Source organism: Lampetra planeri, chromosome 9, assembly GCF_965212315.1.
Source record: "Lampetra planeri chromosome 9, kcLamPlan1.2.h2, whole genome shotgun sequence".
NCBI lineage: Eukaryota > Metazoa > Chordata > Hyperoartia > Petromyzontiformes > Petromyzontidae > Lampetra > Lampetra planeri.
Window position 1 is genome coordinate 12498153 of NC_136115.1, and position 22413 is coordinate 12520565.

A 22413-nucleotide genomic window follows, 5' to 3' on the forward strand; every position below is an offset into this window, starting at 1 on the left:
TCCAAAAATAAACTTTACGCATACTCTTTGGTTCTTTCGGTAAAGTCGCGTACTTAGAAATAAAATAAATCAAAAATAAAATACAAAAAATGTCTACCTACGTGACTTTACCGAAAGAACCAAAGAGTATGGATTCCTGCAGTCACGAAAGCTTCAAATGAAGATTAAACTGCACACATTAGCACGTTAATAAGATGTCTCGTTTACTTTTGACGTTTATTTTTTTTTCTTTCAACCTTTTGCAGGGTTCTCCCGGAAGAGATGGTTTTCCGGTAAATCGCACAACTACCTTTCCTCCCTCATTCCCTACGCACCTCGTGCACTTCACCTCCCGTTTCCCTCCCTTCCTCCCCTTGTGTCCTCTTTCTCTTCTTCAAAGCGCACCTTCGCGTCAATTACGCGCGCGCGTTCCCCCCCCTATCCACGCGCTCTCCACTCCGCGCACGTCCGTGCCAGGCGACCGGACGGACTGTGCGCTCCTCTCTGATGACATCCCATCCTCCAGCGCTTTCTTCCCACTGCAGTGCGTGCTCGCTGCGAGACGCCACGAGTTGCTCGCCGAATCCTTTCGCTCTCTCCCCGCGTCTCCCGTCCGCACGCTGAAGTAATGCATCTCAGTCGCGAGTTTCCCTAACGAAGGAGCGGTGGGGGGGGAGGGGGTAAGTTGTTGTACTGGGCAGAAAGAACGACGGGAGATTGGCACGTCTCAAGATGCTGAGGAAGAGGAGGAGGGGGGGGGGGTGGGGGGGCTGTGTGTGTGAGAGGGGGCTGCTCAGTTGCTTTTGAGAGAGGCAACGCTCAGAGCGGATTCCAGCTCTGACGACGGTGAGAAATCACCGCGGCGATCGGCGAAAACAATTGTGCTGCAGCGTGATGTGTTCGGACGGGTTTCACGACCGAGTTGTAAATGCGCACGCCGTGGAGTTCAGCCATCATCACCGCAGCGCCGGTTTTCCGTCAGCCCCTCGGCACGTGACGGTGAGTCCGCGGTTCGGGAGGGAGCTTTCAAGTGCGAGCATCTGTCGGTCAAGCTTCTCACAAATTACCGTCGAGACATCGCGCAGGGGTGCCGAGGCCCGCGGGACCGACCCAACCAGCTCGTCCCCTGTCGGCCGTTCTTCGGTGTCCGTGGCAAACAAACAAAACCCAGCACCTCACACCACCGGCCGCCTCGCCCGTCCGCGGACAGTTCAAGTGTTTTTCAGCCATCAGTTTTGTGGACGGAGCCGGCGGAGGTGTCGGCACCCCCCCCCCCCCACCGCGGCCCCCACCCCCCCGTCCCACCCCTCCGTGAGTTGAGAGTTCGCTGACGCTGGCCGCGGTGGCTGGATCGCTCCCTCCCCCCCTGTGTAGGGCAGCAAAGGGAGCCCCGGCTTCGCGGGACCCCCGGTGAGTGCTCCTGTGACGTGCGCCGCTTTCCCGCAACTTCCCAACATAAACCTCCTCGCACCCCCCCCCCCTGTCCCCCCCGCATAATCACCCGCGTCTCTCTCCCTCTCTCTCTAGAAAATGCTCGTTTACACACAGCGCAGGAAATCCCAGCATGCAACATTGCCCTGCAACGGAGAAATAGATAACGGACGGATATTTTGGGCTGCGGCCCTCACTTTTAGGGAGCAGTGCACAGAACGTTAGCCGTTTGTGAATGTTCGTCCTGCAAGTCAGTGGTGAGCTTTTCTCGGCTGTGCTTCTATACCGCTGCCCAGTGTAATATCTAGTGATACATCTCTTTGCGCTAATGCGTGCATGGATTTGTTTCATAGTTCCCGCAAACAATTGTGAAATTGATCAAACGTAAAGAAAAGCATATTTTAAACCATGGGCCTTGTGAACAGGCAATGGCTTCTTTCTCCCCTTAAGAAAAATACGATCTTATCCTGTGGTGAAAATTATCTGTCTTAAACTGAGGCGGTAGGTCAAGGGTCAGCTCACACCCTGCACCTCATCTTCCGAAAGTGACCTAGGAGTGAAGCGAGTTTCACCGTTGTGAAATCGGTGCTTCTGTGGGCTCCAGTGATCCCTGCTTGTAATGAGCGCGATGCTGCCAGCTTTAATTGTGCTGCCCATGTGCCATCCCCGCTAAACTCAGGCAGAGCTGATGAGCCTCGCAGGTGGCGGTACCAGTTAATTTTGCGACCTGCCGGCTGCGTTTGTTCTTAATTTTCGCTCTCACCCCAAGCAGCGAATTGCTTTGGTCCACGTGGTAGACGAGCATTGAAATGTCTCTTTATAAAATTGTATTAACGTAAGCATGAGCTCATTCTAATTGACCCGTGTCGCGAACATGCGTACGCTGTTTCTGCTTTGTTAACATTATTAATGTTGTTCGAGTAACGGTTGGCAAATGAGCTTAATTCTAACACCGTTGAAACATTTCCCAGGGTAATTGTGTTACGACTTCGTATATATTAATTTCTCCACCTGAGCTTTCGACCCTGGCTTTTTTTCAACATGGACGTAAATCTCAAAACTTGCTGATGGGCGCCTCCTCCACGCCGTGACCTCACTCTCCCCAGTGCCGACCCCACACCGACCTCTCATTAAAGGTCAGCGTAGAACATCGGGCCTATTACAGGCATCGGCGTAAATTTTGTTCCAAATTCCAGAGTGTCTCTTCTCCCGCTCGAACAACCATTGGTTGATGCTAATCTCCATTGGCCAATCGTAGAAATTCCACATTTTTGTTGCGGGGGGTGGGGGCCGGGCAGCGTCTTTGTATGAGACGACCACCGTTCACTGGCCCACAAATACCTGTTTTATCAACCACTGAGCAATATTGGAGCGATTCGACCATCGACCATGAATTCAACTCGCAACCTTCTGATCGGTAGTCGAGTGCTCTGAACCACAACACCAATCGGCCTGGTCCTAAATGTACATATATATTTCATTTTTTTACAAAACAAGGTTGCATAACGCGAATGAATGTTGCTGGCAATTACGGGCCACATCGGACCACTTGCAAACCACACGAACCAAATGAGCGTAATTTAGCTGCGAGTGTTTCAATGTATTTATTCCCCTGCACCACGTGTGGCCTGTGGGAGTCGTTGCGAATTGAGTTACATTTTAATCTAGCCTCGACTTGCCGCACCTGCTGTGCGTTTATTGCTTTTCAATGCCGTGTGAGGTCACGGCCCGGGGAGTGTCGTAGTGGAGTCCAGGAGAGAGGAGGCCCACGTTATCAGACACTGAGGCCCTTCCTCACTGGTGTGTGACGCAGTCGAAAAGCAATTCGATTTCCTTATATTAACCAAGCTGGGATTAGTGGCGTATTTATTGGGAGGGGAAACTTAAATGTGCCCTCAACAACTCGCACGCGAGTGAGACGGCCCGGTCTGATGTCTGGGTGGCTGGGCACTGCAGGTGATAATTTAACCTGAGAATCCTCAATTGATTTTGATTGGAACAGAGGATGTGGTATAGTGTTCTATAGTGAGAGCTCGTGCCAACGTCACTCCCAGTTTCCTTGGATATATTTTTTTACGTCACAATGTTCATCGTCGGCAAATAATTGGCAGCAGTGCCCAATTTGAGGCATCAGGCAGTGAGCTGGTGAGATGCACGATGGTTAAATGGAGATGAGTGGGGAATTGATTGAGGAAGAGGGTGAATGAATGAGCAAATCAGTGGGGTGAACAGGTGAATGCCTTGGACCTGTGGGCAAACCAGTGACCGACTTCCCAGAGAGACGGAATAGTCGGATTCTTAGCAGAGCGAATTGATGAGCGCAATTGACAGAATGAGCGAATGAGTAAACAAGTGACGGCGAGTAACTCAAGTTCAAGTTCATGTATTAGGTATAGCCCTGTGAGCCATTCGGCTCTTGACTCGGGTGCAACCGCAACAAACAAAAAACAAAAACATGAACAAGAAAACATCTTAAAGTGATTATGTGCAAACATAAAATGCAAGAAAAGACAGCAAACTGGAAGAGTGCATATAATATATACGTGTGCGCGTCTATGAGTAGCTGAGAGAGTGTGAGATACGGCGAGGGGTGTGACATGTGAAAGAGTGCGAGAGGAGAGAGGGAGCGTGAGAGGCAAGGGGGAGTGAGCACGATAACAGTGAATTGGCTGAGAGGCTGGCAGGCTGGCGTGCGTGCACTAACGCGCTGTGTTTTGTGTGTCCCTTTCCCCCGCTGCTGGCCTGACTTGCATGTGGCTGTGTCCTTCCCACCGCGCACAGGGGCACGTCGGACAAAAGGTGAGCACTCCCCGGGGTTCCCGTTCAGTGGCCGACAAAGGCAGCCCCCTCGCCCAAGCACTCGCAGGGGCATCCCGGGAATGAGGCCAGAAATACATAAATAAAATAACTCCTTTATCAATTCACGATTGGATGAGTGAGGGCCTCCCCACGAAATCGTTTTGGCACGAAAATTTGGCTCAATTTCTGCTTTGCGAGATAATTTTGCGAGCGGATTAATTGAAACGAACGATGACGATGACGGAATTGATTCCTCTAGAAATTGCTTGCGTTGAGAGTCACATCGTTGGCAGTGATATCAGAAGCAGATGTAAACCAGGCACACAAACAGCTCCTATTGTTGTGCAGATTCACACTTGGGCCACGTGACCTGGGTTGCCTGACACGCGTTCAGCAACAACGTTGCGTTACGGATATTGAAACACGCCTTTGCCGTGTCACCGCAGTGGTGTAACTCAAAGTCACTTGAAAGTAACTTGTTTTCCTCATGAGCGAAGCTTCAGACGTGTTTCCAACAGCGCAGGTCTCATACAGCCTCGACGTGTGGCCACAAGATCAGGGCTGTTGATTTGCTCCATCCCCTCTTCCTTTAAGTCGCCACCCAAACTCTTAACGACAACCGCACGCGCCGCATCGGCATCTTTGGGGCCGTCCATAAATGACGTCACGCACCTAGGGGGGGCGGTGGGGAGTGCATCGCCACATTAAATACGCACGACAATAGTTTAAAGCGATTTGAAGCATGTTTTCAAAATGGAAATATGTTTTTTTGGGGGGGGGGGGGGGGGGCAGAGCTTTGTGACGTCATATTTGAGGGGGGGGGGGGTCTGACTTTTTGTGACGCCGTATGGCAAGGGGGGGGGGGGCAAAAATCGTCCAAAATCGCGTGACGTCATTTATGGACGGCCCCTTTACACGTCGCCGCGCCGCGCTCGTCAATCTGAAGGCGCTGGGAGCGCGTGGGCGCTGGGAGCGCGTGGGCGCTGGGAGCGCGTGGGCGCTGGGAGCGCGTGGGCGCTGGGAGCGCGTGGGCGCTGGGAGCGCGTGGGCGCTGGGAGCGCGTGGGCGCTGGGAGCGCGTGGGCGCTGGGAGCGCGTGGGCGCTGGGAGCGCGTGGGCGCTGGGAGCGCGTGGGCGCTGGGAGCGCGTGGGCGCTGGGAGCGCGTGGGCGCTGGGAGCGCGTGGGCGCTGGGAGCGCGTGGGCGCTGGGAGCGCGTGGGCGCTGGGAGCGCGTGGGCGCGGGCTACGGGGCCGACACGGCTACAGCGCTCGTCTCGTCCCCGCGAGGAGGGCTGGCCCCCGGCGCGTGCCCAGACCAGCGCCCGTCCCGGCGGGGGCAGCAGTCGCGCTCAAAAGCCGCCGCAGATCTCGTGCAGGAATTTGCGCGTTTGATGGAAGTTGGTCTCGCGTTGGGGAGACAGAGGGCGAGGGAGCGGCGAGAGCTCCGAGTGGCCCGCAAGGGGCTCGGGGCGCGGTGTGAGTATCAGACCCAAGGCAGGCGAGTGTACGAGCTCGGGCGGGGGGTGGGGGCGGGAGGGGGAGGGGGAAACTCGAGGCTCTTGGAGGTGAGTGCGGCACCGCTCGGCTCCCCCAGACGCAGCCGTCTCTGCTACGAATTACCTAACCAACCCGCCCCCCCCCCCCACTGAAAAAAATGCGCACGCGCGCCTGCCTGGCTGCCACGCTTTGAAGATGCCCTCCCGTGATGAATGCGGCCTGACGCGGGCGCGTTTAACACGTCAAGTCTCATTCATCATAATAAACCATCAACACGGGGCTGCTGCGGGCTGGGTGGGGTGTGGGGGGGGGAGAGTTAGGCGAGGGGAGTTGAGGGGCGGTGTGGTGAGGGGGTCGGGGAGGGTCGGAGAAACGGTGAACCCGCAGGTGCCGCACATGACTGGGGGGCTGGGGCCGAGGGGGGAGGCCCGCGGGACGCGGCTTTTGTGAGATTCGCGAGCGAGGCGTCGGCCGCCGCCAGAGTGAACGCGGCCACAGCTCCGCACGGTGAAAGCGAAATGACTTGGTCGGCATGGCCTCGACGAGTCTCAAGCCTCCTTTGCAGGAGGGGGTCCGGGCTCGCCGCGATGTTTGGCCACCGCCTTTGACGGATGTTTCGTTTTCGGCGTGGGGGGGGGTGACGCTCGGCGTTACCACCTCGTGGCCGCCCGTCGAAGCCCCTTTACAGCTGGCAAGCCCTGGCAGTCACCAATGCAAGGACCAAGCAGGCTCAAATCTGCTTCGCTGCCAAGATTTGACATAATTGCAGGCACGTTTTAGAGCGATTTGGTTATCAGGTGACCAAAGTTCTTGCTGGGGTTTTAATATCCCTGCGCGCTGCATTCGATTTGAAGCGTAAAACACCTGTGCGGTTACACCACGCTCGGTGGCAATGCGTATTCCCATACATAGTTCTGCGTACACAATAGCGTTTGGTGTACACACTCCGTGCATACATTTACACTTGCAAATTACCAAGTGCATCATCGAGTATCGATGAGCTGCTAGCCCTCGCCGCGTATTTTTCTCTCATCATCACCCCTGGCCTCGTTAGCCAGGGAGCAAATCATTTGAGAGGCTTCATTAAGATGCCATCCCTCACCGCGATTTTTTTTTCTTCTTCTAAAACTGTCGATCATTCATGCACGACATCGGCATGTTCTGAATTATGACTCAATAACGGCCACTGCCGAGTCTCGAGCGACTTCCAGCGCGACCCACTCCTGGGGCTCAATACTTGTACAGATGTAATTGGCAAATGAAAAAAAAATGAAATATCTGAAATGCGGCTTCAACAAAACCCCTTCCTGACCACAGCTCCCCCCCTAGGGTTGTCCGACCGGCGGCAGCTCGCTCACGGCTCAACCTGCCCTTGCCCCCCCCCCCCAACAACCCCACTCAGCACCCCCCCCTCACCCCCTTCCCCGCTAATCCCAGGTGCAGGCTTGGCTTGTGCCGTGGGGCAGCCCTCTAGGTGGAGTGGCTCTTGAAGCTAGCCAGGTTCTCCAGCTGCAATTTCGCTCCGGTGCAGCAGCGTTGTTGTTCGCCGCACGGCTACCGTGCGCTTGTGAGCACGTGCGTGCACGCGTACGCTCGTGCTAGGGCGCGTGATTGCGTGTGTGTGTGTGCTTGTGTACACGGATGTCCAAACATTTTGGAATTACAATAACGCACACTATTGCTACCATGTGCTCGATGACTGCAGTCAAAATTAATCGCTCTGTTGTGTTTAATAGTTGCCTTTATTAAATTTGGACCGCTTCAAGTTTTCACTTTGTTATACAGTTTTGCGGTAACGTTGCATTTTTCGCGTATTTAATTACAGCTACTGCTTGAAGGGAAAGGTGATTTGTTACAGCTACATGCATAGCTCAGAATACACCGTATTACATACGTAGCAATGTTATTAACAGCCGTGCATTACAAACAAAAAAACATGCGAGAAATGTTTAGTTTCGGGTGTGTTTTTCGCGACGCACCAGTCGGATAGACATTCGGTGCTCACCCGTGGAGTCGCTCCGCTCGCATGGTGCCCGCTCAGCGGCGCCTGTGGGCCGCGTGGCTAATGTCGCGTCGTGAGCTCTGGATCAGACGAGCACATCCAGCTCATTGAAAGATGCGATGTTAGTAGAGCCAGCGATAGTTCGTCCACTGTGCCTGCGGGCTGACTCCGTGAGTCGCTCGCCACGAACCACTGGGACGGGAGCGAATGTCCTGTGTGCTGAGCTTCCTTCACACCGCACGTGGCCAACCATGCAAAGCGAAGGTGTGGAGGGAAAGGACAACAAACGAAGCACAAAAAGCAGAGTGCTCACGAAATGAGTTTTCGATCTCGAGAAGCTTCCCACCTGCGCCCCAAATCGGCCGCAACTTTCACAATCTGTCGGGTGCGGTGTGTCCTGTCTTCCCGCTCAGGGATTTTGTTTAATTTCCCTAATTCTGGCTCGAGTTCCTGCGAACCCTGTGACAGATTCATTCTCTCTAATTGCCCGTGATTTCGAGAAGGCTGTTTCCCCCACCCCCCCTTCTCCCTTGGCAGCGTTAACCTGACATAGTCGGGCATATATCTCATACCCCCGTCACGAAAACTCCCTCCGAAGCCGCCCGTTATCCAGCTGACGAGTAACGAATTAACGCCGCTCGACAACCCTGCTTGGTGCTATGTCAACCCGTCCGATGCCTCGGCGCGATCGACTCGACGCCACCGCTGTTCGCTATCGTGTCATGAATAACGAGAGCAATTTTATTTCACGTCGCCGGTTTATTCGCCCGTTTATTAAATCCAGCTGCCGTTTTTTTAATTTTTGCTTTAAATGTGTTTTTTAAGTCGCGGGCGCCGTGCGCGACAGTTGAGAGCGGTGCCATCAGAGCGTGGAAACGCTGACCGTGTCGCTCTGCTTGCAGGGGTCCCCTGGGGAGCCAGGGCTATCCATCATCGGACCCCGAGGACCCCCGGTGAGCATTCGCCATCCCTCCCCCCCCACCACCCCCTAAGCTGCAGCCGTTCTATATCCCCCACCCCCCTCTTAGAATAATAACAAACATGATGAAATACAAACCAAGCCTGATTCATGTCCAACTCACAGGGCCATGACAGCAGTGTTCGTCTCCTTTTGACAGACACGAATCGTTGGTGGAAACGACACATTGTTCAAACGGGGACGAGTCACTCCGTAGGAAAGATCGCTGTTGACCGCCTACAACGGCGCTACACGTGTTGTAGACCACATGGAGTATGTCGGGCTAACTCAACCCCCACGCCTCCTTGGAGGGATTTGAACTTGCGACCTTCTGATTGCGGGACATTCGCTCAGACAACAGCACGACCTGACGGGATGTAACCCTGATATTCGTTGCATAATTTCAAATCCTCAAGGAGTCATGAATAATACCCTATGCAAGGACAAATCCTGCTTGAAATGTGAGGCAGGTCTACGTGAGTACTTAATCTTTAAGTGGAAGCAGCATGGTCCATTCTATGACCTACTACTTATCCTCAAAACCGCCTCTTGACACACACACACGTGCTTCCAAGTCAAATCTGCAGGGCCATCTGTAGCAATTGGGCCGCGCATTGTTTTCCAAACCCTGAGCACTTCTCTATGTGGTCGCGGTCGTGTCTGGAGCATGCCAGGGGCAGAGCGGTGGCAGCGGTGGTGGCAGTGGCTGGGCACGCGCGGGGAGAGATGGGAGGTCGGCCGAGCTGGGATGTGGGCGGGCTGCTGAAATTGGGAGCTCGCAGAGTGAGAGTGGAAAAGGGATCGGGAAGGAGCCCAGGATAATAGAATCCTGCCGATGAGAGCCAGCCACGTTGGCAAATGATAAATGTTCCAAGTTGGCAAATGATAAATGGCGCTTGCGGTCCCATAGATGTGGGTGCATAATAGCGCGTCCTGGAGCAGCCAGCTGGCCGGCCTGTGGTGAGGCGGTGATTTCACGAGGAGCTGAGCAGGAGGGATGGGCACAGGCCTGTGGTGAGGCGGTGATTTCACGAGGAGCTGAGCAGGAGGGATGGGCACAGGCCTGTGGTGAGGCGGTGATTTCACGAGGGGCTGAGCAGGAGGGATGGGCACAGGCCTGTGGTGAGGCGGTGATTTCACGAGGGGCTGAGCAGGAGGGATGGGCACAGGCCTGTGGTGAGGCGGTGATTTCACGAGGAGCTGAGCAGGAGGGATGGGCACAGGCCTGTGGTGAGGCGGTGATTTCACGAGGGGCTGAGCAGGAGGGATGGGCACAGGCCTGTGGTGAGGCGGTGATTTCACGAGGGGCTGAGCAGGAGGGATGGGCACAGGCCTGTGGTGAGGCGGTGATTTCACGAGGAGCTGAGCAGGAGGGATGGGCACAGGCCTGTGGTGAGGCGGTGATTTCACGAGGAGCTGAGCAGGAGGGATGGGCACAGGCCTGTGGATGGTTGCATGTAAACACCTCGTGCGTTGCATGTTTTTCCCCCCTTTAAATAAAAAAAATTGCGTAATGTGCCAATACTCTGCTGGCTTGAAGGCCCTCCCCCCATGGTGCGTTAGTCATGGGGGTTGTTTGACCATACTTTACCACGCTGGTCGTCGAGTGCGGGCTGGTGAAATGGGGGAGCCCCAGGCATTGGTTCGGATGTCACTCGCCACTGACTGGAGCCATGGTCGGAAATGAATTTCAGGTCGCGGGGTTTGTAGCGGAGTGCGCTAACCACTGTGCTACAGCTTCCCCCACTCCCACCACACTCCCCCTCACACCATCCACTCAAGTCGTCCGCAGATGCTAACTCGACTAAGATTTTAAAGCTCGCGATTGTTTTAACGGGAGCTTTAAATTGGTTGCAGCGAAGTGCAGACCAAGGCTGAGGTTTAAATCATCTAAATATGTGACGAATTAAAAATATCAATGAATAACCCAATTGATGCGGCTCGTTTGTTAAAGTAGCCTTCCCAGTTGAGAGCACACGCGTTTGATTTAGAGCCGCGGTTGACTCAGGAAGGGGCTGATTTCGCTTGTAATATTTTCAAGGTTGCTGATAGACTTTGAGTAGTGCAGCACGTGGCGAGTCGCCACGGGCTCACCAAGAAGTATACTGCATGTGGTGTGCTGGGTGTGGTAATATTTAGCGGGGCCACCAACCCAGAAAGACCCAGCTGAAATGAAGGCCATCATCATCGCCATCAACCATTTAAAAATCAGTGAAAAGAACACCAACAGTTGGAGAGTCAACAGCAGTTGTCCGATATTTGTTCTGACCATACAATATTTTTTGTGTTTAGTTTGTTGTCCTTCCCCGCACCTCCGATGAGCATTGTTGGCTACTTAGTTCTACATACATACATACGAACGTGGAGTTGCCAACAAAGATTGGCACCGCCCTGAAGGCATTTTTTCGTCGAATAAAAAAAACCACCGACAGTGTCGTCGTGGAATGAGTGGGGACAGCACGAGTGACTCGGAGGTAGATGCAGAAGGGGAAGATAAAACGGAAGGCCTTGTCAAATCTCTTCCAGCTGTAAGTACGGCTGGCTCTCCCACTGGTCCCTCCTTCTGTCTACCACCGACTTATCGCAGTCAATTTGGCGCTCCGATCCACTTTGCGGGAAAATTTGGAAAAACCCAAAATGATCGCCGATGAAAGAATTTTCATCGCATCTTTCAACGGCAGTGCCACGAGCGTCTTGCGTTACGCAAGAAACGATTTCCGTATATTCAATTACAAAAATAGCTCGTCAATTACTGTGGCAACTCAAAGCGATCTCGGGTTTATTTTTCCGAGCCCAAGTGCTCGCGTTTATGTCGTTTGTTTTGTAGTCGCTGTCACGGTTGTCTCAAACGCGTTGTGATCCAACGCTGACACCAGCACTGCACAGTTCGCGCTTTGGAAACATACGGAACACGTTATGCAAGAAATTGGGAAAAAGTCCAAATATTGTCAGGAATACATATTATTGTCGTAGGGAAGTAATATATATTTTTTACGTATTTATTGTTTTAGGATTGTGATGTAAGTTGAACCCGCGTATAACATAACTTTCAACCATTTGTCAATCCACCGCTTGATGAGAGGCCCTCCCCATGTATGTTGTTGAACTTCTTTCGCGCCGTACGTAGCCAACCGTGATAATCGGAGGTGCGGGGGAAGGACAACAAACTAAACACAAAAATCCATGTCGGTCGTGGAGGCTTGTTGACCATTCTTCATGAACGACGATCCATGCGTGTCGGTGAATAATGAGCGTACCCAGGGAGCGGTTCAAATATCATTTTGCTGCTGATGTTTATCTTTGGCCGAAAATCAAACAGGCCATGCGCACAGCAGACTACTCGTGTAGAAAAAAAGTCATCTGGACCAATGCCGTCGACGCCACCGCACCGCACATAGACACCGCGATCACCGCAGTGACCGCGATAACCGATCAATCAATCCTCAGGGTACATAATCAGAGAATGATGTTGGGGTTTAGACAAAGATTTAAACATGAAAGGTAATCTCCCGCATTATACAGTGTAATGTGTATATCGCTGCGGAAAAAGTTAAATTGGAAAATTTCAGGTCCCGATGTTTGCCTTGAATTGTGCGACACTCGCGAGTTTGCGGCGGGCTCGGCCACGTTGCCATCTTCGCTCCAAAGTGGCGGTGGAGTTCTTTTTTTCGTACCGAATCATGCCACAAGTCTGGGAACAATTTATGGCCAGCACAAGATAGCTGCGCGTAATATTTGTTTGAAATTACCCTTTAAGGCTTCTGCAGACAAACGGGCTTTGTTTGGCGGTTGCTGCGTGCAAGCACGCTCAATATATACATTTGGCGGTTGCCTTTATGAGATGGGGACCGGCAGTGTTGTGGGTCTCTGTGGTCATATGGAATTATGCCGCGGAGTGAATGTATTTTTAAAAGTATAAAGCGTTAGTTATTCCCTTAACATTGAGAATAATCAACTTTTCCAGCCGACAGCTCTTCAAAGTCTTGTTTTTTTTCTGTAGACAGTTGTGCATAGCGACCTGGACTTTTGCCAAAGTAAATACTGCCAAAGGTGTTAATTTGTGAATAATCTAAATCAACTTCTTCAATAACGTGAACAATTGTACTGCAGGCTGCTGCATCGAGGCTTTTATGAGCACCTCTAGTCAACGGCGTGGTTCGATGCTATCGAACGGTCACGGCGAAACGATTTTTCACTTACGGAAACGAGCGTGGCGATGTCTGACAGAGTAGGGTTTCCCAGAATTCTCGGCACTCCCGTGATTCAGTGGAAATGGCCGTGGACAACAGATCTGAACAAAGTCACGCGAACAATGCATCGCGGTAACTCGGTGCCTCGGCAGGGCTTCGGCCCACGATGTTTCACGTCTGCCAGGCCTCGGCTGAGAGAGGGGACGTCTCTTCGCCGTGAGTTCTTGCAGAGCACGAATAACTCACATACCTCCACGTATTGATCCTGTGCAGGCAAAACCCCAGCACTTGCAGTGACTCACTCAGATCCTTGCATACTTTGTTGAAAATCATAAAAATAATAATATAAAATTTCGTCAGTCGTTGCTCGCAGACAGGATCGCGCAAGCTGCTCGGGACTTGTCAGTGCTCGGAATTCCTCTTGGTCTGAGATTTCCCGCCGCCGCTGCCAGAGGAGACGCAGGGCAGGTGAAGCTTTTGGTAAATTGGCTTCAGAACGTTAATTTCCTGCAATTGCCCTCCCTCCTGCCCTCTCCTCCACCTCCTCCTCCTCCTCCACGTGCGTGTCCTGTTTAGATCTAGCTCCCCAAGGGTGGCCTGTCTACGAGGGTTTATCATTCGTGAGTTGCGATTGCTCTAGAAGTAACAGTGGCCCAGACAAGGACTGCTTTGGAGCAGAGGAGCCTCTCACACTGGCTCAACATCTTTGCTCATTCGGACATCTGCGTGTGGACGCACGCCCCGCTCACTCGCTCGCACGCACGCACGCACACGTCCAGCATCGTGCACACACGCATGGTCGCATGAGCGCAACGTGCTCACACGTGTGGGGCTCACGTCTAAATAAAACTCGAACCTGCAGCCGCAGCGCGTTTATTTTCACTCTCAGACAATCCCGTTTCCACATGATTATTAAAAATAAACGCCGTGGCGTAGTGGGGACCAGGCCGTGAGTGTTCCCATTTCGCGAAACGTCAGCCATTATCTTTGACACATATTTGCGGGAGTTTGTTTTTGTAGCGTGCAACGGCAAAATGATTTCACGTTGTGGACCTGCGGCGGTCAAACTGCCTCGAGAATTTCGACGGTGCAGCGTTTCAGCCGCTAATGGCGATGAAGAAAAATTCCTAGTTCCAAGTGCGGCCCCCGGTCGGCAGTTGTCTCTGCACTGCTTCAAATGTCTCCGCAAACGCGAGCGGGAGTCCGAGGACCTCCGTGGACTCAAAAGAGTCCGAGGATGAAAGAAAACTGCCGGGTTGCTGTTTTGTTCCTCATTGCTCGAGTTAGGTGTTGTTCCGTAGAGTTCACTTTTGTTGTTGTTGTTGTTGAATGAGCTCTAATCGTCGGCGGTGGCGGCCTGCAAAATCGTTCTGGCACAGACGGTGACAGCCACACCCAGGCCACTTGCCACCTGAGACTCACTCGGCGCTTAAGAACCAGCAATCACGGGTCTCACGAGGCGCCCAGTCACAGCGCCGGGCCCTCTAATCAGCAAGGTACAGAAGTCAATTGAATTTCTGCAATTTGGGTTGGGAGTGAGGTGGTCGCTCATTAATTTAATTGCAATTAAAGAGCCCCAATTTGTCTTGAAACCTACTCCCTCGCCCGTGAACCCGCGACTCTATTTTAGGAATCGCCGCATTCGGTCTGTGGCCGTCGGATTTGTGCGCGGCTCTGCGTGAGCTTTCCCCGGCGATCGCGTACGCGGTGGTGGTGGTGGTGGGCTTTGGTGTGCGTGGCTTTTGAATGAAAGCGGGAACGAGGAGAACGCTTTGGAAGGAAATTGGATTAGGTTACTAATGGCTTTCTGTGGTGAATGAGTTAATGGCTGTGAGGGGGGTGGAGGAGGGAGGCATCCTTAAATTATTTTCGTTGCCCTAATACGTTAACGTGGAATGGATGTTGTTTTTTTATGCGTGTGTGTGCGAGGGGGCGCTGGGTAAAAAACATGTCCCGCGGCCCCCTCTGAAGTTCTGTAATTCTGCTTGCGTGAGCCCTTTAATCGCCTGTTTGTTTGCATCCCCCCAACCCACCACCGCTGCTCACCCACGCCACCACCGCTCGCAGCTATCATTAATGCGGCGCTTATCGTGAGGTGTAATTGCTTTTGGTAAACATCGCCCGCTCGGTGCAATGCGACTTTTTTTTATTTTTTTTAAAACGGCTCCACGTGAAGTTCGCCAGTTCGGGTTGAGTCGAAGTCGCGACGGTCTCCCTGCGCTGAACGGGCATCGGGAATTTCGTCTCGGCTCTTGCGTCGGCGCTGGTGGAATATTCCACATTCCCATGGCAGGGGGCTAGTTTCTTTCGCTACACGGTGAACGCCGCCCGGCTCGACTTCCCACAAAGCGTTGACCCATTTCGTAGTTGCGACCTCTGGCAATGAATTTAACTGGTGACCTTCCACTTGGGTCAGGCATCCTACCAGGCGTGGTGGCACCCAGACAGATGACTGGTCACGTGCTCGGGTGACAGACTACAGGACGCTGTCACAGTTATCCCTGAAAGGCCACTTTGCAGTAGATGGTGCACTTTGGTCATTACCATTTATACACGATCCAAGCAGCTATGAGAGTGCGTTAACCTGGGTTTATAGCAGTAAGCTGCTGTTCTCAGCCGCCCGATCATCATAATGCCCGTGTACAGTCACTTTCCACTGCTGGATTAGAGCCTCCTCAACGCCATGCTGGTGGCGGGGGTTATTCGACCCGGCTGGTCAGTGCGGGTTGGCAGAGGTGGGGAGCGTAGACCTGGGAATATAGAAGTACAGTACAACCATGTGCTGCCACAGGAGCCTATAGCTTGCCTGTTTCGCATGGTGGTCGCCCGTACGGGTGCTGTACCACGGCTCCCTCAATGCTGCTGCTTGTCTTTCCTGGATCTGACAAGATCGGATCGCGTTTTTTGGACGATTTGAACGTTGGCGCCAACGATAATACCGCTCATCATAACAACACCATGATAACATCGTCCGTTTCATTCATGTCGGACTCCACCAACAAGAGCACAAAGCAAACAACTCACAATTCCGATGGCACAGAAGGTCCGGGATTGTTTACCGGGGTTCGGTCACCAGCTGCAGCGACGAATCGAGCCAAACGATGGCTTCTCCCTCCACTCGGAGATGTTCGAGGTGAAGAGGAGGAGGGAGGGAGGGAGGAATAGACTGCAGACTCTTCCATGTGGTATATATATACACAACGTTTGGTAGAAGGGAGAGGCGACGGACAACATTAACAACGAATTCAATCGTGAGCCAAAGCGAAAGAAGCAGGAAAGCAGACCGCGGATGAGACAGCAGCAGAGAGACGAAAAATCAACGCGTTCAGAGGCCACTGCTGGAAAACAGCGACTTTAGAAAATAAATGAAAGAAAACGGCACGGAGGCCTTTGCCCGGCAGGTGGGAAACCGTCGGCCGACAACGAGAAGAAGAGCCGAGTTAGAATGGAGCCTCGGCCACGATTACTAGCACAGCAGCTGCGGGCAGCAGAGCGAGTCAACTCCCCCGCTCGGTGTTGCATGGCCGAAACTCCGTGGGCTCCTTCCGACCGCGGGGGCTGTCCGTGTGCCCGCGCGCAACGCAGACGCAGAGAGAGTCAAGCGAGCGCCAGCGATTCATTCGCTCCCGCGCGCCCTTTTTTTTGTTTTCGGCCTTTTGCGAACGCACGTGTTCCAAATCACGCGTTAGATTTACGAAGCGGCGAAAGGCGAGGATCGCTCACGGCCTGCCGTCTTCGCTGCGCACTTAAAACCCCGCGTTTGTTTTGTTTTCCGTTGCGGGGGGGTGGGGGGGGGGCCCTGTTGTACCGTGATCGGTTTTGCATGCGTTGCTCTGATAAGCAAAACTAAAAAAAGAAAAGTCCAAAGCTTCAGTTTAATCGAGTCAGGCTGCAGTCAAACAAAATAAATAGATCAGAAGCAAATGAAAGCGCGCAGAGTTTGGACTCGTGTGGGTTTGCATCTTGCTCGCTCGACCACACTTCTGACTGCAGAAACAAACCCGCCGTCGTAAATGTGGCTCCGCACTTCATTTGGTCGAATTCCATGCGACAAACCGTACTTTTCCAGGAAGGTGGGTTCGGGAAAGTACTCCCCCCTGCTGCGTAAAGCCGCGGTCACTTACATCGACCTCAGAGGGTCGCTCTGTGATGTCCGCTTCAGCGGGCCGCTTGCTTAACATAGCGAGAGGTCCAGTTGGGGGGGGGGGGGGTTGTCTCCTGACATGACGCCAATAGCACAATTGGCGTAAAATTTGTGGGAAAAAAAAATATCTGAAACCTACATTTTTTTATTTGGGTCCCGAAAAATGACAGCATGACGGTTGATTGATTTCACTGAACTCAGCCCAAAGTCCCCACATTACAAACCAGCCCCATTGGTCGTGAACCAAGTAATTCGCTTCCCGTCGATTGTGAGTCCAAACCTGCTACCAGTTACAGGTAATTATATATAAATGAGGAATGATAGCCAGTGAACCGTCACTTATTATACCTTGAAGAGAGCTTCCGGTTTATTTAGTTTGCAGTGTAAATGTTTAGGATGGTGTCTATATTAGGAGGCATTGAGTACAACGGAAAGTTTCCACGAAGTTTCGAGTAACGTTACACAAGGGTCAAAGTGTACGGCCCCACACTCAAGCGAGCATGGGGCCATTCTCATATTCGTTTCCGTTCATGAGCCAGCGGCGAAGATTCTACATTTGCCGTGGCAGTGGACATTCCAGCCGTACAAATATCATCGTAGATCCCCACAAAGCGGTCGTAATTTTAACCCACCCTGAGGAATGGTGATGGGCCTCGTCAATCCACTTTTGGGATTTAACCTCCGAGGGTGTTTGTTCCAGCTGTGATCCGCACACTCCACCGCGCGTAGACTTTAATCCTGCGGTCCGTTCAGCCTCGGCACACTGCGGTAACGTGTGGCAGCAGTAAAGATTAACGAACAGCCATTATTTGCAAGGAATTAAATAAGCAAATGATGAATTGATCGTAGAGCCATTTGTCAGCGGGCAGTTGCGTGACTTCGTGTGGTTCTGGGCCACAACAACGCGTATCCAGTGTAATTAGAATCCGATTTCCAGCGTCTGTTTGTTTAATTTTTCTAAGTTTGAGTTTCTGGCCAGAGTCTGCGTGCAGTCGCTGCGTTTTCTTAAAGTCCCATACCTATTTTGCGCGCAAACATAATTACTTGGGGCAAAAAAAAACCTGAATCCCTTTCGCAACGCTGAGCATTGAACGTTGAAAGTAAAATCTTGCAGTGTTTTATCCCCCCCCCTCTCCCGCCTAACCGCGAGCTCGCAGCAGCAGTGCGATCAGGTCAAACATCAAGACCGCTTGGCCTCATTCATGGGCTGATACTATAATGAGCCTACTCCACTGCTGCTCCCTGACCCTTACACTGGCAAAAAAAAACCCCACAACGCTCTCTTAAAATCGCCGTAATTTTTGTTTAAAGTTTTCCTCACGCACCACTCCCTTCGCATGTACCCCATTTCGACGCTCGTTGTCTCGAAGAAAGAAACAAATCATTAAAGGTTTTTTTTTTATAAATCTCATCAGAGGACTAACGGGCGGTCGGCTGAGCCCTGTGCTATCCTTGTCGCGCCGCCATCGCCGCCACAGCAGAGATGTTGAATCGCGAGGCGAACGCCCCCCGTAGCCATGGGGAATGTCTTTTCCATCGCGGTTGCTGGGCACAGACCCGAAGGACCGAAACGCCAAGAGGCCGGCAACAGAAAGAGCACCGTTGGAAGGTGCAATCTATGAGTTAATGCGTTTTCTTGAATTGTGCGAGGTGGTTATAAGGACTTTGCGCGCGAAAGATACGGATGGGAGGGAATTCCAACGTGGAGCAGCAGTGCGAGGTGTGGTGATCGAACACGGGGCACGGTCGAGACGAAACGGTCAGTCCCATCGACTGAGTCCTAAACATGGTTGGAGGAATCAATGAGCGATGTTCATGTGAGCGAGTGACTGGAGTGGATCAATGAGTGAAGTTCACGGGAAGAGTAACCACGGTAGTAGCGATAGAAGAGTGATATGGAGGCAACTGCCGTATTGCAACTTTGGCCGAAGCTGCGCTTCGTGTGTAGCAGCAATGATTGTTTGGCACACCTGGCGACGCCGATACTCGCGGTGATTCGGACCCCGGGGAGGGGGGGGGACGGAGGGGGGGGATGTGCCGGGCCCTATGCCAGCGTCGCTCCAGGAAAGAAAAAATGTGTTGGGAGCCCACTTTCCGACGTTCGTCTCTCTCCCGTTTTATGGCGGAGAGATACGGGCACAGTGAAAGTGCGGTGCGAAAACGAAAAAAACCAGCCCAGCGCGCACGGCTCTCGCTTGAATTCCTGCTCAGCCGGCTGACAAAGTACCGCGTTAAAAGGCAATTACGTCCACGTGTAACGCACATTTTGTTCTTAGAGCGCGCTCAATTTTCGGACGAGGTGGCTGTTTAATGTGGTGCTTTTTCACATCACCCCAGGCACGCTCACTATGCCAGGCTGTTTGTTACAGTTACAACCGTGGCCAGTGGGATTTATTATTACAATGAGATTTATTTTTTTGGTCTTGGCCACGCTGCCCTTTGCTGCGATTTGTCGCGATCCGTACGACTCGTGTAGCGGGTTTGAAGTTTTTTCTCGAAGTTGTCATCTGACCCGTTCCAGATTGCGCGAGTTTAAATGACCGCTAACAAGGAGGCGTCTGTAGCCACTGGGGTTCACAACGCGTGGCGGCTGTGGTCGCGATTTCTGAGAACTCTGCAGACACACTTTCTGCAGCTGTTAATTGCCTCTCAGAATCCCATGCAAATAGCTACGGCATCGCAGTTTGATAACGATATTCCCAAGTGAGCAAAGTAAAATAACAAGCTGGCAAAGCCAGTCCATTAATGGAGGCTCCATTCCAGGCACTCGGGCGCCTTATGACGCACAAGCGCTGATCGCATTAATACATCTGAAAACTTGTTTTTATACGTATGCGTGCAAACTCTTTTTTTTCTTTACCAATCTTGCCCAAGCTTATATTGGGAAGCTATGCGGTAAGGTGTTTAGCAAATTATCTGGGGGTGTTTTGTGAAAGCACATGAAGCATCCTCCGACGGATGGACGTATTGGACGGACGAAATATTTCCAGGGCATAGCAGTAAGCGGCCAGTCTGATCCCTTAACAAGGATCAGCCAGGATTTCGGCCAACTTTTGAACGATGGCAGCCGGTCGAGAAATCCTCTGAGTAACGCCCGTCTCGATTTGTCAGCGTCGGTCTGCATGGCTTGAGTTTGCGAAGGACGGGGGGGTGGTGCGGAGGGGTGGGTGGGGGTGGGGGGTGGGGGTGGGGGTGGGACTACTGGTTGCTGGCCGCCGCTGTTGCCGCTGTTTATTCAAAATGTCTCCAAGAGTTCGTCAACGTCGCGAACGACGTGCGCGCAGTTTTCGGTGACAGATGGAGGAAATGTTTCGCTGGAATTTTTTTCACAACCGCCCTCGGTAGATGGTGGTGTCAACCTCCTTCCACCCCCCCCCTCCCTCCTCCACCACCCCTCCTCCCCCGCCCCCATCCATTCCTTAGGTAATTTATATTAGAGAAACATGCAGCGTGGCTTAATTGTGTAACCTTATCATTCAATCTATACCCGTGCGTTTAGGCAGCGCCATTCATCTGTTAGCCAAAGGACTTCGCTTTAAAGTGGTTTAGGGGGAGTTTGCGTTCAGGGCCAGAGGTGCTGTTGCCGCCGTGGGGTCGGGCGAGTATCACCGCCAAACACGTCACTTGCGTTTGCATCCCAGCATCCCCTCCGGCCTGTGGGGATGATGGGGGGGTTGTTTTTATGATCGTGACCCTGACCTTAACTTAACTCTTGACCTCAACTTTTTACTTATTTTCGTCTTCTTTTAAACGTTACTCCTATTGTGCTCACGAGTTGGAAGTGTCCCTTCGGAAAGCCACATTTTTTTCGCGATGATTTTTTGTGCAAGTTATTGGGTGACCAGACTGAGACGCACTCCGACTCGCTACATTTGAGTAACCGGTTTAATCGCGAGCGACCGAACCTCAGATTGGAACCCGGTATCCCAGCGCTGTGATCCCTGAGCCACTCAGCCACTCTGACCTTAATGAATACAGCTACCTCTCGTTTTACGCGAGGGTACTGCCATTCATGTCTTAAAGATAGTAACAACCTATTAATGAAAAACATATATTTTTAACACGTAGTGAGATGCTTACCGGACATATTGGTAGGCAAATGCGTGCACAAGACAAAGGTCACGTGGACAGGATGTTCAAAATGGCGAGCGAGAAGGAGATGCTAATGCTGCCCGCACTTTTAGTTGTCGTACTGCACCCAGGCAGCATCGCTACTGAACTTTTCTGCCCGACTAACGATTAGCTCGCAACACGTTCCATACACCATGGCCAATGCGCTGGAGTGCGTCCATTCAATAATAGTGCGCGAATAACAAAAATAAGTCTGAATGAATCTCACGCGCTAAAATCGCGTTACGTAAACGCACGTAAAACGCGAGGTAATTGTGAGCCAAAGTCCATGGGCGATGGAGCCTCTGGGAGCCCTTCAACTCTGTGTGGCCGGTGCTGAGATTCGCACAGAGCCAACAACCCCTCCCTCCTGCCCACGTGCATTCTCCCCGTCGTGGCATCTTCTGTACGCACCCCCATGACTCAACACCCACCAGCCTCCGCCACACATTATAGCACAGCTGTCCATATGTACACAATAATAATATTCACGATTATAATTTATCGCCTTTTTGTCAATGCATTTCTGGATTCAGTCTTCCCTCGCGTCAGTTTTACAACATGCTTGACTGACCTTATTTGCGGGTTGGTGAGGGGTGGAGGTGCCAGGATTGGTTCACATATCATGTGCTGCTGGTGTCAGACAAGGTCTCAGGACTTGGACTCGGATGGCAAACTTCGTAGTGCAGCGCGTTATCCCCTGAGTGGCCGCTTTCCTCCATATGTACATTGGCGTGTCATGCGCATGTGTGTGTGGGTGTGTATTTTAAGTATTAATTTTGTTCTAACATTTTTACTCTGTTCTGTTTTTCAGGGGCAGCCTGGCTCGCGAGGTTTCCCAGGATTTCCGGTGTGTGGAAAACTCGGCAACCTGATTTAAAAGTCGTTCAAATAATGTTCCAAAATAAATCATAAGAGCAATGAAAGCGGGCCATGTGGCTCACGTTGGGGCAGAGCACTTGAGCCGGCACTCACTGCTGTGAATCCTAGACTCGAGTCCAGGTAGCCACCCGCGATTGAAATGGGTTGTCAGGTGTAGCGGAGTTGATCATCTCGTCCAATGACTGCAGGGGAAAACATCGTGTTAAATTTTATTTAATATTTCAATCTCGGAGAATTAAATATTTTGGGTATGATTGTCACGTGACGAACACCCTTTGCAGGGCAACTAAAAGTTGTTCCCTTGCGTTGATAAAGAGGCGAATTGAAGTGACTTCAGAAGTGGTGCTTTGTCATTTCATCTGCCAGGGCCGTGCTCTGACGCGAGGTGTTTCACTGCTGGCTAAGAGAGTTTCCGAATGGAA

The 22413-nt window shown here is 52.1% G+C and overlaps 1 protein-coding gene across 1 annotated transcript in view; it reads left to right on the plus strand.

The window, feature by feature from the left end:
• Nucleotides 1–247: 247 nt before the first annotated feature.
• The window catches only part of LOC144720772 (uncharacterized), a 97482-nt gene continuing 75316 nt past the window's right edge, over nucleotides 248–22413 (plus strand). The window contains exon 1 of the mRNA XM_078597798.1: nucleotides 248–272. The gene's annotated coding sequence lies outside the window, so the exon portion shown is untranslated. The remainder of the gene's footprint in view (nucleotides 273–22413) is intronic.